This window comes from Mirounga angustirostris, unplaced genomic scaffold (assembly GCF_029215605.1).
Source record: "Mirounga angustirostris isolate CCGP_5_RB_7025 unplaced genomic scaffold, mMirAng1.0.hap1 SCAF_4, whole genome shotgun sequence".
Taxonomy (NCBI): Eukaryota; Metazoa; Chordata; class Mammalia; order Carnivora; family Phocidae; genus Mirounga; species Mirounga angustirostris.
In genome coordinates, this window is record NW_026991712.1 from 49302943 (window position 1) to 49319303 (window position 16361).

The window sequence follows — 16361 nt, forward strand, 5'->3', positions numbered from 1 at the left end:
ACCTAGGCTGGTTTTTTGTTGTCGCTGTTGTTTTGTTTGTTTGTTTGTTTTTTAAGGCCAGTGCTTTCCTTAATATTCTATTCTGTCCAGTTGTGGGAAGGAAGACAATAGGGAAGCAGGCTGGGTGCATCATCAGTTTTAGTACTGGTGATCTCAACTGAGATAGGAAAATATACTGATGCCCTGATGATGAGAGGGAGAAAAGAGACAGACTTATTGGGAATGTACCAGGATTTGCACATAACTTACTACCTGCCTTTCCTTGGTTTGTAGCAGATTTGCCTGGATTTTTCATTTTTTGAAGTTCTGTCTTGAACTAATTTAAAAACCATAAAAAGCTTTTGCAAAGCAAAGGAAACAGTCAAAAAAACCAAAAGACAACCGACAGAATGGGAGAAGATATTTGCAAATGACATATCAGATAAGGGCTAGTATCCAAAATCTATAAAGAACTCATCAAACTCAACACCCAAAGAACAAAGAATCCAATCAAGAAATGGGCAGAAGGGCGCCTGGGTGGCTCAGATGGTTGAGCGTCTGCCTTCGGCTCAGGTCATGGTCCCGGAGTCCTGGGATCGAGTCCCGCATTGGGCTCCCCGCTCTGTGGGAGGTCTGCTTCTCCCTCTGCCTCTCTCTCTCTCTCTCTCATGAATAAATAAATAAAATCTTAAAAAAAAAAAAGAAAGAAATGGGCAGAAGACATGAACAGACATTTTTCCAAAGAAGACATCCAAATGGCCAACAGACACATGAAAAAGTGCTCAATATCGCTCAGCATCAGGGAAATCCAAATCAAAACCTCAATGAGATACCACCTCACACCAGTCAGAATGGCTAAAATTAACAAGTCAGGAAATGACAGATGTTGGCGGGGATGCGGAGAAAGGGGAATCCTCCTACACTGTTGGTGGGAATGCAAGCTGGTGCAGCCACTCTGGAAAACTGTATGGAGGTTCCTCAAAAAGTTGAAAATAGAGCTACCATATGATCCAGCAATTGCACTACTGGGTATTTACCCCAAAGATACAAAAGTAGGGATCCGAAGGGGTATGTGCACCCCGATGTTTATAGCAGCAATGTCCACAATAGCCAAACTGTGGAAAGAGCCAAGATGTCCATTGACAGATGAATGGATAAAGAAGATGTGGTATATATATATATATACAATGGAATATTATGCAGCCATCAAAAGGAATGAGATCTTGCCATTTGCAACGACATGGATGGAACTGGAGGGTATTATGTTGAGTGAAATAAGACAAAAAGAGAAAGACATGTATCATATGATCTCACTGATATGAGGAATTCTTAATCGCAGGAATCAAACTGAGGGTTGTTGGAGTGGGGGGTGGGGTGGGAGGGATGGGGTGACTGGGTGATAGACACTGGGGAGGGTATGTGCTCTGGTAAGCGCTGTGAATTGTGCAAGACTGTTGAATCTCAGATCTGTACCTCTGAAACAAATAATGCAATATATGTTAAGAAAAAAAGAAGAAGAAGAAGAAGGTAGTGGGAGGGGAAGAATGAAGCGGGGGAAATCGGAGGGGTAGACGAACCATGAGAGACGATGGACTCTGAAAAACAAATAGGGCTCTAGAGGGGAGGGGGGTGGGAGGATGGGTTAGCCTGGTGGTGGGTATTGAGGAGGGCACATTCTGCATGGAGCACTGGGTGTTGTGCACAAACAATGAATCATGGAACACTTCATCTAAAACTAATGATGTAATGTATGGGGATTAACATAAGAATAAAAAAAATAAAAATAAAAAATAAAAACCATTTTAATTAAAAATTTAGTCATTTGTCTAAAGGAGAACTTTTGTGTTATAAAAATACATTTGATTAAGAAAAAAGAACATTTAACTTTACAGTAAAATTATCTTATGTGGGTTACATAATTTTATTTAAAACATCTGTGTAAATGGGCGCCTGGGTGGCTCAGATGGTTGAGTGTCTGCCTTCGGCTCAGGTCATGATCTCAGGGTCCTGGGATCGAGTCCCACATCGGGCTTCCTGCTCCTTGGGAGCCTGCTTCTCCCTCTGCCTCTCTATCTCTGTCTCTCATGAATAAATAAATAAAATCTTTAAAACATCTGTGTAAAAATTTAGTTAATACTGAAAAAAAGTTAATCACATTGATAAATTATGTGATTTACCAGAACGTGGATGCTCTGTTACACATACATCAACACATTAACATTTTTCTCATTTTTTCCCCAACTGATCCCTGATACTTTCTGAAAATAATTATGATTGTGTTTTGAGTGTTCTGGCCTCACTGACAATCACATTTGACTAGTTGAATTGATAAATTATAGCAATTTTATTTGGCACATAACTTGGGTTTGATCGTGCATCGATTTCTGACTTCTCATGCCAATTATATGGCATCGAACAACAGTCAGTGGCTCCCGATGCTGGAAATGATAAAGACAACTTCAGGATAATACAACAAATTGTGTAAGTTAATTCCTGTGCTAGAAGCCAAATGCTGATTAATGAATGCTGAGATTATTATGAACTTTGAAATTTCATACATTTTACTGTTTCCTGTAGTTCCTTTAGTAATTAGTTTGGGTACCACAAGAAGAGATATTTAGAAATCATTTCATGTCTCACAGAAAAATGTGATTTAAAATTGATTGATTTAGAGGTATAATTTAAAAAGTCCTTGGAAATTGTACAGTTAATTCATGATCCTTCAGAATAGCTGAGACAAAGGCTGTCATGGTTATTTAACAATTCTTATTTAATTAAATTTACCGTATACACCAAAGTATTAGAATATAAAAAATAGCTTCAACTTTAAAACTGAGCAAAATTAATCTGAGAGATCAAGTCATATAGTAAAGTGATGGCATACTTATACTATTATTCTATTAATAAACTCTTGTTTTTTTATCAACATATTTGGGAAATATAATTAATTTCAAAAAAGAAATCTTAAGGCTTAAAGCTTTGGAATAGTTCCTAGTAATAGTATTATCAAAATACTCTTAGCACTCAAATTAAGCTGGATATAATAGAATCCTGGGTGATTCAGAAGAGATTTCAGAGTTTTGTAGTGCCTAGGACTATCATGATTATGAAAAAATCCCAGAATTGTAACATAGACAGAAAGAATTAGAAATTGTACTTTATCCATTTTATGTGTGACTGATTATGTCATATCCTCTGTAGGTTACTTTTTTGAAATAGGTTTTGGATATCAGCTCACTTATCTGTTTTTTCCTTTGTTTTATTATAAGAGAATATAGATTGAGGAACAGTGTCAGTTATATGATTCTGTATGGATCAAGATAAATAAGAGCTGGGAGCATTTAATTCAATAAATTGATGAAGTAATTCAATGTAAGCAGAGCTCTCTCCTAGATTTCTATGAGCAAATCTTCCCCAGATCAAACTTTTTATTTGAAGAGGTTTTTCCTTTATAATTAAATTTCTCTAGTAAGTCACACTTTATGGACCTGAACAGAATGCTACATTATCTGTTCATCAGATCTGTGATAATGCACGGAAGACTCATGATCACTACACTCTGTTGTGTGCTAAAGAGGAAGGGCCCTGTGTCTGCCTGGTTTTCTGTTCTTTTACCTACACCTGGCGTTTTTTGCTGAGGAAACACAGTGTGGTATTACTTGGCACATAAATATATCTTACAGCTGCACTGTACATCTGAAGCTATAAATTATTTCTGTAGTGCTTTACAAACAGTCATCTTAACGAAGAGAAGTCTGAGGCACAAGGAAAGAAAGTCACTTGCCCAGGGTCTTAATGGCATGGTAAAATAAATCCAGCCCAGAATCACGTTATTCTGTTCTCACTTGAGGGTCACATTAAATAGATACTTGATTTGAAATAAACATCACAGAATGGATGCCTCATGTCTGAAGGTAGGCAACAACATGCCCTCCCAACAAACCTGCCTCTAAACACTTGGGTTGTTGGTGAGATGTACTGGGGAAATAATTGTTCAACGGAAGTTTTTTAGGCAGAATGTTCCCACTGACTGTCCGTTTCTTTGTTTGGGTCACAGGAACTGCATTTTGACTAATGGGGTTTTGGTAGATGAGTGCTGGGAAGCCAATAGGGCAGGTACCTATGACGCTATTCTAGAAATCTCTATTTTGAGACAAATATGGGTAAGTGAAAGAGCACAGAGAATTCGTTTCTGGGTCAGAAAGAATTGCTTTACTTGTATTTACTTGTATATGTGCACATACCTATAATAAATTTTAAATAAACTTTATTAATTTTTTAAGGGGACAATGGACAATGATATTTTGTAAATAGAGTTCTATATCTTTTTCTTTTCTCATTGACTGAACCCATTTCAGATATGAAAAGAAATAACCAATTTTATCACTTTATATGCCATAAGAAAATACCATACCTCATATAGAAAAAAAAATCAATTAAATGGCGGAACTTTTCCAACCTAAATTACTTCCAGATATAGTTACTCAATTTATGTTTACAGAGATGGTTTCAATAAAAATGTCCTTGCTTATCATCAGTACATATGGAGACCAAATGTGGTCACAAATACCAGAAAACAAAATGTATTTTGAATTTTGAAACGACTTAAAATTCTGGGTAAAAGTTAAAAAATAATTGGCCCTGGTTTCACAGTTATTACTTTTCATGTGAATATTATGAGATTTCAAGCTACTTAAACTCCTATTAATATTTTTTTTCTTAGTGTCAAGATTAAGGACAATTTTTAAAAACAGATGACATTAAATTTTTTTTTTTTAAAGATTTTATTTATTTATTTGACAGAGAGAGACACAGCGAGAGAGGGGACACAAGCAGGGGCAGTGGGAGAGGGAGAAGCAGGCTTCCCGCCGAGCAGGGAGCCCGATGCGGGGCTCGATCCCAGGACCCTGGGATCATGACCTGAGCCGAAGGCAGACGCTTAACGACTGAGCCACCCAGGCGTCCCTCTCAACATCACTTTTATAGAATAGTTATACTGTTGTATTTTAGCAGCTAATGCTCAACTACTTTTGTGCTATACACAGAATGTTTATGCAAAATTAATCTTATATATTTCAGTATTTCTGGGTAATTTTTTCCCATTCCCTTTGGATGTAGTCTATGGTATCAGCTAAGAACATTGAACGCTTACCTTACATCTGCCGAAAATAACAGTAACAATAACAGGCCTCTAAAGAAGATATTTATCGAACTAACCTAGGAGCATTTGGCCAAGAGGCTGGCAGCTTCTTTGTGGACAATTAACCTATTCTACAAAAACAAATGTGTATAAAATATGTATGTCGGTGTCCTTTTCGTTATACCATAAACTTTCCTTATGAAAAATGAGATGGTCTGAGAAGGCAATGTCTGATTTTAACGGACATCATTTGGCGTTTTTAAAAGCATGTGGCAGACGGCAGCAAGGTGAGGGCTTCCCAGTTGCCACCAGTGGGTAGGAACCCAGAGGGCCACCTTCCTCCCGAGAGTCTCAGGGCTCTGGGGATACACCACATGAAAACGTTTTCATTTTGATCAATTCTGAGGCATCTAATTCTGTAAAGTTCAGAGTACTTTTCCAATGTAATCTCACAAGTCAATTTGCATGCAGAGTTTCTGCCAACTTCAGGTAAAAATTGTGCAAGGCACAGGACTGCGGGAGGGTGACAGCCAATCAGGATGTCATCAGAGTTATCATTTCATCAAGCGTGAGGCGCAGGTCAGCACGATTGAGCTCTGTGTTCCCAGAGGTGCACAAAACTGCTAACGGCACCCAAGTACTGTTAGGTGGGAAGACACGTTGAAAACATTGACTCAGGGGCGCCTGGGTGGCTCAGTCGTTGGGCATCTACCTTCGGCTCAGGTCATGATCCCACGGTCCTGGGATCAAGTCCCACATCGGGCTCCCTGCCCGGCGGGAGGCCTGCTTCTCCCTCTCCCACTCTCCCTGCTTGTGTTCCCTCTCTCGCTGTCTCTCTCTCTGTTAAAAAAAAAAAAAAAAAATTAATTAATTGAAAAAACAAAAAAACCCCCCCAAAAAACATTGACTCATAGAGTGAGAAAATTACCCTTCTCAGTGTTCTTCCAGTTTTCTGACTGCATTAAAGAGAAAGTTTCTGCTGGTGCTAGTTCTGACATTTCTCTAGTACTGTCTTTTTTTGAACAAGAGAGAGATAGAGATAGAGGTACAGAGACAGAGAGAGATTGTGAGAAGCAGGAACACAGTTTTTTTGTCATATGAAAGTACTGAACTGAATTTAAAAGGAAATGTTTTGTCTTTTCATGCTATTTATCTTAAATATACCTCCTACTTATGAAAAGGAATACCTGGTTTTTCATTTTTTGGAATGAACTAAAGTTTAGTTTTAAAGATACATTTATTTTAAGTAAAAAAAAAAAGTCAACTTAATTTTTAAAATTAAATTAAAAATACTACTAGTGGTGTATAGATACAGCAAAAATCATAAGGGTACAACACAAATTAAAATTAATGAAATTTGTAAGCACTAATATGTGAAAATATCTAAGGGCACTGGAATCTTATAGACCCTGGTTGAATCTTGATTCTGCCTTTTTTTTTTTTTTTTAAGATTTTATTTATCTGAGAAAGAGAGAGTACAAGCAGGGAGAACAGCAGAGGGAGAGGGGGAAGCAGGATCCCTGCTAAGCAGGGAGCCCAGTGCGGGGCTCAATCCCAGGACCCTGGGATCATGACCTGAGCGGAAGGCAGACACTCAACCGACTGAGCCACCTAGGTGCCCCAATTCTGCCTTTTATTATCAGTATGACCTTGGGGAAGTTACTTAGCTTTTCTAAAATCAGTTATTTCTAAAATATCTATCCTTTAAGTTATTTTAGGCAATAAAGGAAATTATGTATACAAAAAACTCAGCGTTGTTCCTGGAAGGTAGTGAAAATGAAAAAAAAAAAGTATTGTTTCCCCCCCCATTTATTTTGTTTTAATATAAAACAATACTTTTTTATTTATTTCGGAAATAAATAAAAATCTTCTGTCTCTACTTCTGTGCGCGTATGTGTATGTGTGTACACATTATCTGCTTTTTAAAAATAAGCTATTTTTCCACATTTTTGAGACAACTTAGGCCCAGAGTGATTTCACAACTTGTTTCATTCACATAGCTTTAAATGGCAGGGCTAGATGTTACTTCCAGTAGACCAGTAGACCACAGGCTGGCAAAGTTTGCTTTTAGAAGCTGTTACTGAACATTATTAAAATGTATTCCTAAAAATGTGGCAAGATAGGAAATATTAAATATACATAAAGTATCCAGAATACCTATCAGGTTCCAGTTGATAAGCATTCTTATCAGGTTTCGAAAGGGCTGTACTAGCATTTCATCTCAGGCTACTCCGGAGCTTGTGATTTTCAATGTTCAGAACCATTCTAAAGACAGTGAAGGTTTATAAGGGAAGAGCCTGCAGTAGAGTATGGCTGATGGTGTGACCTGGTTTGCACTGTGAGAATTTTCATGTGTGGGGAAACAGTCAGACAGAATCCCTGACTGCTTAGGTGATAAAGGTGCACAGTACAGTTGGGTGAACTAGAAGTTGCCCCTTTGCAACTCGAATACTGCCTGGCTTAAAACTTCCATGCATTGCATGAAATGCATTATTTAGGCAATTAACTTCTAGAATATGGGGTAGAAATTATAAAAGGTCAGCACCATTTAAACAATTAATCTCTTTTCTGCTGTGATCCTGTCTGTTGAACTATGCATAAAATTGAAAAAAAAGTGCCATTTTTTCCTTTCTTTCAATTTCTGATTTAATAAAGTGCTTTCATACCTTTTCCCATTTCTTTTCTCACAGATTATTAGATTCAGTGTAGCTTGAGTAGGTATAACATTGGTTCCATCAGAAATACTGCTGTTAATGACTTTCTTAGCTTGCTCAAGTACAAGTTTCTTGCACTGGTATTTATCAAATGAAGGTAGTCTTTGATCTATTCATTTATTTGTATTCTGAAGAGTTTTTAAAGTTCATTATACTAATAACTTTAAAACTAGCTAGGGAAAAAAAATCAGTAAAGTCCTATGCATAGAACACACTTGGTAATGGATCAACTGTATTTGGAGCATTAAAAAAACCTGAAACTTTATTGCTAGTCATTTGGCAGATAAAATGTTCAGGTCACTAAGTTCAACAACCTCTGGAAAAGGCAATGGGAGGTGAGTATCTGTAACTAACTAACCTTTCCCCTGAAAGTCTATTAATCTATCCAGTAAATATAATGTTGGAAAATCAACTCCTGTAATTTGAATATACTTTAAGACTTTAGATGAATGAATTGACTGATATATCTAAGAAATAGCTTCTGATATTTTCATATAGAATATTACTTGTGCTTAACATTTTAGATTTAGAATAAAGAAAAATATAGCAAAGGGTTCCAATGTGTTTATAGATTCAGTATCACAGAAAATAGGAAGTATTACTAACATGCAGATCTGGGAAGAAGAAAATGCTGAAACTTCTTAAAAATTTAGTATTCATATAATGTTAGTGCCAGAAAATCAAGGAATATATCACTATTGTGTCAGGAATTCAACATCCATTATTTAATAGGATGAATGGGATTACTTTTATGTGCATTCTTTGAATATAAAGAGAGTTAGGCAAGGGCACCTGGGTGGCTCAGCCGTTAAGCATCTGCCTTGGGCTCAGGTCATAATCCCAGGGTCCTGGGATCGAGCCCCGCATTAGGCTCTCTGCTCGGCGGGAAGCCTGCTTCTCCCTCTCCCACTCCCCCTGCTTGTGTAAAACTCTCCCACTGTGTCTCTCTCTGTCAAATAAATAAAATCTTAAAAAAAAAAAAAAGATAGTTAGGCAAGGTTGAAGACACCAATTTTCACCCGGTTAAACAAATGTGGTGAACACTCACCTGAAGTGTTTGTGCTTCAGTGTCTGGTGTCTTCACTGACACACAGTTGTCCGTAAAACAGGGAAGAGTGACAAGGCACCAGAGAATTGAACAGAACATGCCTCTAATACGCCACGGTGCACACAGGCAGCATTAGAAACCAGGCAGGGAATATAGACAAAGTGTGGTTTAAATTTTATGACTCTAAATGATATTACCATGGTTACAGTGCCATTTTTTTTATAATGCCCTTTTAACCAGTGCAATTTGTAGAATCTTTATGTGTCCCCCTAAACGGGAGGTAATTCTAGTTAAAGTATTCTTTAAAAGTCAAATGAAGCAAATCTACACCTACTAGGCAATCAGTGAATTATTTCTTTCTCATGAGTGGCTTACAGAAAAATGGAAAACATTTTCAAACATCAGTAATAAGCTTTGCTAAGCATATTCATAAGAAAAGTGTTCACATATTATGGAATTATTTTCTTATAGAAATAAAATTCTTTTGTTCTCTTATGCTTTCTTATTTCTTTTTTTTTTTTTGCTTTCTTATTTCTTGAAAATACTGTGCAAATATTAGCATTTCAAAATTTCACATGTTGTTTTAATACTTTAATACATATTGTTTGTTTTAAAGCTAGAAATTTAGAAAGCACTGGCCAACTAGTGGTGGTTAACAAAATTTACCTTGTACTTACATTCCTATTTACCCTTAATAGGCCCTGTATTTAAAAAATCTACCATATCTATTTTCATCAGTGAATTCCAAAGAGACCTTTTAATTTTTTTTTTTTTTTAGATTTTTATTTATTTATTCATGAAAGACAGAGAGAGAGAGAGAAGCAGGCTCCCAAGGAGCAGGGAGCCCGATGCGGGACTCGATCCCAGAACCCTGGGATCATGACCTGAGCCGAAGGCAGACACTTAACCATCTGAGCCACCCAGGCGCCCCAAAGAGACCTTTTAATTGGCAAGTTCAACTTTAAGTAACAATGAAGGGGTGCTTAACAGCCAACAACTGTGTAACAATGAATTAATACTCTAGTCATGGTATTAGTTTTATAGAATATGTGCAGATTGAAGAATATGTTTTAGGATATAAATCTTTAACTAGAATGTAAGCTTCATCTGTGAATGAGGAACCCTCCATCCCCAAAAGAGGCATTTTCTCTCTTTCTTTCTCTCTCTCTTTCTTTCAAGCAAAGGAAGGGGGAGGGGCAGAGGGAGAGGGAGCGAGAGAATCCCAAGTAGGCTCCATGCCCAGTGCAGATCCCAACAGGGGCTCAATCTCACAACCTCAAGATCATGACCTGAGCTGAAATCCAGAGACAGGCACTTAACAGACTGAGCCACCCAGGCACCCCTAAAAGAGGCATTTTCTTCCTTATTTACTGACCTTTACTAGTGCTTAGAATGGTGCCTGAACATAATAATCACTTATAATGATCATAATAATCATTAATAAGTATTTGCTGGTTGCTTGAATAAAAATGGCATGAATGGAAAAACACGTATCTAGTTAAACTGTTTCTGTTGCATAAAACTCTTAACATCACTAGGACTCTCTTCCCAATCGTGTATACCCTTTGGAATTCTGGAATAATTTATAGGAAAAGAAATATTTGTTTGCCTCTCAGAATCTTCGAACAGTTTATTGATTTAATGTTGTGTGGCTAGACAACATCAGAACTATGGTGTGGGGTTTTATCATCTGGCACAAAAATAGGCTTTCCGAGCAAACCATATACATACATCGGTTATTTTAAGAACCTTATGCTACTGCGGCACCTGGGTGGCTCAGTCGGTTAAGCGGCTGCCTTTGGCTCAGGTCATGATCCCAGAGTCTTGGGATGGAGTCCCGCATTGGGCTCCCTGCTCAGCGGAGAGCCTGCTTCTCCCTCTCTTTCTGCCTGACTCTGCCTACTTGTGCTCTCTATCTCTGTCAAATAAATAAATAAAATCTTAAAAAGAAAAGAACCCTATGTTACTGATATCAGTATGTAGCATCTTACTCATCCTTAATGGAAAAATGGGAGTTACCTCTTAGGCAGCCAGAATATGACACATCTACTCCATAGAACTCCTTATGTGTGTGTATGTGTGTTTGATCACTTGGATGGGAATCCCTGCCCATAGATTATCTAGTCTCTGTGTGCAGCAGATCAATGTGAGGAGACCAAGATTCCATTGGTGAGGGTTAAGAGATGGGGGTTGAGTGAGATCTAAAGATTAAAACACAAAAATCTACAATTTGTCAAGTGTGATTATGTATGGTTAAGTAAATGATAGACAAATTCTCCTTCCTAAATGAGATCATTATGTACCCTCTTTTATTTCTTGACTAGTTCCTTTCTTCTTAGTATCTCCATAGAAATGAAAATAATTTTTCCAAATTTGAAATCACTGTAACTTCTCTCAGATTTCAAATGGTTCTGTTAGCCTACAAATTCCTATACCTCAGTTCCACAGAGATGATCTCAAAAGAGTATCTTGATGTACACTAATAAAATGTGCTGGAATTTTAAGACAACAAAAGTTGAAAGGAACATGTATAAACACTATAATGAAATCATTTAAATGTTTTCCTTTCAGAGTTATTAAAATTTCCTACAACTGGCACTTCCCTTAAATTTTGTTACTTGAGGGAAGAGATTAAGTTTGCCATACACATATACTTATAGCAGTGATTTTTATAAACATGATCTTATTTAATCCTTTCAATAACCTGCAAAAACTTCCTTTAACAGATGTGGAAGTAAGCCTCAGAGAGTCAGTGATTTGCCTAAGGTCCTGTAGTTATTAAAAAGCATGCCCATCTGAATCTAAAACCCAAATAACCCTTCTGAATTGCTAAACTTACATCTGGCACTTTGTAAGGAAAACACTTTTTTCCATTTAAAAAAAGGCAAAGAGCAATTTCCCCTTGCCTTTTTTCTTAGAGTGTCTCTTTGGAGGTCTAGTGAATCTGGGTCTTTCCTTTAACCTTTGACATAAAGATAAATCCCATTAAGGGTAAACCCCATTCTCCAACGTTTACAGTGTAGCATAGCTCCAAGATTACCAGCCAGATAACCTCGAGACATATGATAATGTTGAATTTTACCAGAGCCCTGTGATCCTGAAAAAGTGAAGGTTAAGGACAACCCTCTTCCCTGTCCCCCCATTCTACCCTTTGTGTTTTGGGAAATGGCTTACCACAAAGAACCATCCTTCCCCATTTGACTTAGATAAGACTTAGTGATGCCTGCTTGTTTACCTATGACACAGTTAGACACAGACCCTCCAAATTCCCATTCTTAGTCTCATAAATGATTAGCTGAACTGTTCCATCCGTGATGATCAATGAGAATAACATGCCTGTTAACTAAATTTTGGTTAAGTTCCTCTTCTTCTTCTAGAACTCTAAACTTAGGTCTACTATCAGCCTGAGCCAATATACAACTACTCTGGAAGGGCCCCTCTGGGAAAATAGGCTGGCCCCAGGGTAAAACATTACCTGATCTATTATTCAGTTTGCCACCCTTTCACCCATTTCCCCACATTCAGTTAGCTCCAGCTTTGTTTACTCCTCTCCATAAAAGGAAAACCCTTTTAGCTTAACTCTTGAGATGCTTGCAGAGCTTATGGTCATGGCTCTCTATTGCAACAACCTCATCCTCCCTTGCAATAATCCTTCCAAATAAAGCATCTGCTTACCAAATTTGTATTTGTTTTTAATTTGACATATGTAATAGGAGAGCTCTGGATTTAGCTCTGAGAACTCTTCGGAGCTGTACAAGAGATTGTCACAAGGTTCAGCTTTCTGTCTCTTGAGGAGATAAATGTTCTGCCTTGCTGCATAAAATGCGTGAGATTTTGTCCTAATAGCCAAGATGGCCTTAACTTTCTCCCTAGCTTGACTAAACTTTAGGCGGGTTTCTTCCTGTCTGGAGGACCCTGACCTCCATTTTCTTAGAGCATTTACTTTAGAGAACTTGTATTTGCAAATTCTCTCTGTCCCTTTGAGATGTAAATCTTCTCCCACCTTCTTGTCTGTTTCACAATTTAGTTCCTTCTTTCTCAAGGATCTGCACGCCTTCCTTTGAAATGTACTCATCAAGGAAGATAGCGCCCCCTACTCCCAGTCTCTGAGAGGGCAGGGGCCTAATTAGGTAAGTGACAATTAGCTGACATAGATGGCCTAATCACCTTGATCAAACTTTCTGCTAATGTCTCTTAGTACTTTTCCACCAGCTCACCCCAGGCTTAAAAACTCTGCTGCCTTTCCTTTGAACAAAGTTGAATTCAGTCTTTTTCTTCCATTGCCATAGATAGTCTTGAATACAGTCTTCCTTACCTGTTGAATTCTAGCCAGTGCAATTTTTCTTTGGCACTAACATTGTGGTCACTTTGGTGCTAGCTTACATGCAAGTGAATCTGTGAATATTTACTCCAAATTTACATTTTCTGTTCTATACTGGGAGTGAAGGGTCTTTCTGTTGCCTGGATTGTTTTATTTCTCCAACAACTTTCATCACTCACCTTCAATACTTCAGATTGCTCTATTTTCCTCTAGAACATTATAACGTTTCTAGAAAAGCAGTTCTTTTTTTGTTTGTTTGTTTTTGTAAATTTAAGGCTTGTTTTTGGACTGCCTCTCATTTCTAAGACTTCAGAACCTTTCTATTCTCTTCCTCTTTTGTTTTCCTCTGTATAGATACTCTGGGATGGTGAAAATATTTTATTTTGTTTGGATCTATACTCTAGATTTATTACTTTGCCTTTTAACATCATTACAGGCAGTTTGGAAATTACATGTCTACCACAATACTTCTCACATCTCAAAAGCCCTTAGCTCTAAAGCCCATTTGCTAATGACCACGTTGCTGTCCTAGCTGCAGTTGGAACCAAAGCATCTACATACTTACGTGGGCATACTTTAGTTTTGAATTCTCTGAAGTTTATTATCTTATGAACTTGTGACTTTCAGCTTTTTGTGGGCTTAGAAATTGCAGATTGGGAGTGAGAGAGAGGCTTATTTCTTGGTTTGTTTTATAACTTGGTGTCCTAGCTTTACTAACTAAATTCAGGTTACTTCAAATTTGCATTTTTATCACTCATGGGAGGTAATAATACAGAACCACTGAAAACCAACACAACAGAATCAACACTGCTGTGTTGACTTTGATGTGTTGGTTTTAAGCCTCCTTCTGTTGTTCCTCTTCAGTGCCTTTAAGATGCACAGAATGCTGCCTGAATGACCTAGTGACTAAGTTATAATGAAAACTGTTTGCTTCTCTGCTTTGTATAATAACCCTCTAAATCACAGAGGGCATGCATACAAAAGTAATAGTTAGAACACAATCTGATTAGAATACACAATAAAATGTGCTTAAAGATAGGAGGGGGCTCATAGTTTGAGGGAATCTGAGGACATTTTCCTCTCTTTCTTTATTAAATATTCATTAACATTAACATGTGCTAAAGCACTATACTAAGGAAAACTACAAAATAAAATAAGCCCTGAGAAATTTACAATCAATAAGCCAGAAAGAAGGGAAATCACTAATTACAATATAGCAAATTAAGTATGATGAGATATGTATAGAATGTGGTCTAAAGAACAAAGCAAACCCAAATGTATCCAGGATAGGTTGGGGGCTTTGTCCAGGGATGGACTCATGACATGTGACAAGGCTCTTGAAGACACAGGATGTGTTGATCAACCAGACAAAATAAAGAAGGGGAAGGGTATTCAAGTTAGAAGGAACAGCATACCCATATAGCATGACATAGCGTGTCAAGGACCATCAGGTAATCCAGCATCCCTCTATCTATCCACCTCATCCACCTCCCCCCCGCCCCCCATTCCCTACCATATGCTGGATACTATGCTATGCATGAGGGATCCAAAACCAAAAGACATCATCCAGCCTGCAAAGAGCTTTTAGTCCAGTTGGAGAAAGAGACATTTTTATTTTTTTTTTTATTTTTTTTTTTTTTAAGATTTTTTATTTATTTATTTGACAGAGAAAGACACAGCGAGAGAGGGAACACAAACAGGGAGTGGGAGAGGGAGAAGCAGACTCCCTGCCGAGCAGGGAGCCCGATGCGGGACTCGATCCCGGGACTCCAGGATCATGACCTGAGCCGAAGGCAGTCGCTTAACCAACTGAGCCACCCAGGCGCCCCGAAAGAGACATTTTTAAAAAGTAAGAGCAACAATGAAGTGAGTGTTCTAATAGAAGTCTGTGTGAGCTATGGAGGACACACTTAACTCTACCTGGGATTATCAGGAAGCTTTCTAGAGGGTGTCATATTAGAGCTGAGTAATGAAATAAAAGTGGATGTTCACCAGTATGAGGAACAGAATGACATTCCAGGAAAGTTAATCCCTTTCCTCACCCTGCAGGCAACCTCTGTTCATTTAAATGCAATTATGAAGTACTGTACTCTTTTGTACAAAGCATTTTTCACTTAGCATAATTTTTTTTAAAGATTTTTCTGCATTGTTGCATGTATCAGTAGCTTGTTCCCTTTTGTTGCTGAATAGTCTTCAATGCATATATCCATTTTCTGACTGATGGATTGTTTCTAGTTTTTGGATATTCTGGGTAAAGCTGCTAAAACATTCTTACACAGGTCCTGTCTAGACATATATTTTCATTTCTCTTGAATGCTTAGGAGTTGAATTGCTAGCTCATTATGTCTAGTTTTATAAGAAATTGCCAGATGTTTCTAAATGGTTATTATATTGTATCTTCCTACCAACCATGTTGGAGAGTTTGAGTGGTCCACATCTTTGCCAACATTTCACTCCATCAGTCCATTTGGCTATTTTGGGGCCTGTGCAGGGTTACTTTTTTGTAGTTTTAATTTGTATTTTCCTGAAGACTAATGATTTTGAGCGAGTTTTCATGTGCTTACTTCTTCTTTGGTGAAGAATCTATTTGTCCTTCCTTCTTCAAGTACCATGTGCTCTATCTCAAGGCTTCTCAACCCTGGCTACGCATTAAAACATCTTTGGACTTTTGCTTTGTCTCCACCCCAACTCTGATTTAATTGTTACAGGCTGAGGCCCCTGTCATTGGTATTTATAAAAAAGCACTCTTGGTGATTTTATGGGTGCCCAAGTTTGAAAACCTTACTGCTGTGGTCCAGTGGTTCTCAATTTCCTTAGGTATCAGAATAGCCTGGAGGGCTTGTTAAAAAACAGATTGCTGAGATCCACCTCCAGAGTTTCTGATTCTCTGAGTCTGGGTTAGAGCCTGAGAATTTGCTTTTCTAACAAGTTTCCACATGATGTGATGCTGCTGGTCCTGGGACCACCATCTGAGAATCACTGCTTTAGCCAAACGAACCAACCAACTTCTCAATAGACACCAAATTCTGTCAAGCCATTCTAGGTGTATTCTGTTCTCTCTGTTGAGATCCCATCTAACTCTTTGTCTTCTTGCACATGCTTTTTCATTCTCTAGCAACCAACATGAGTGTCACAACCTTCATGAAGTCTGCTCAGATT

General features: G+C 37.9%; 1 protein-coding gene across 3 annotated transcripts in view; it reads right to left on the reverse strand.

The window, feature by feature from the left end:
* RALYL (RALY RNA binding protein like) overlaps positions 1-16361 on the reverse strand; it is a 693429-nt gene that overhangs the window by 8826 nt on the left and 668242 nt on the right. The window lies entirely within an intron of this gene.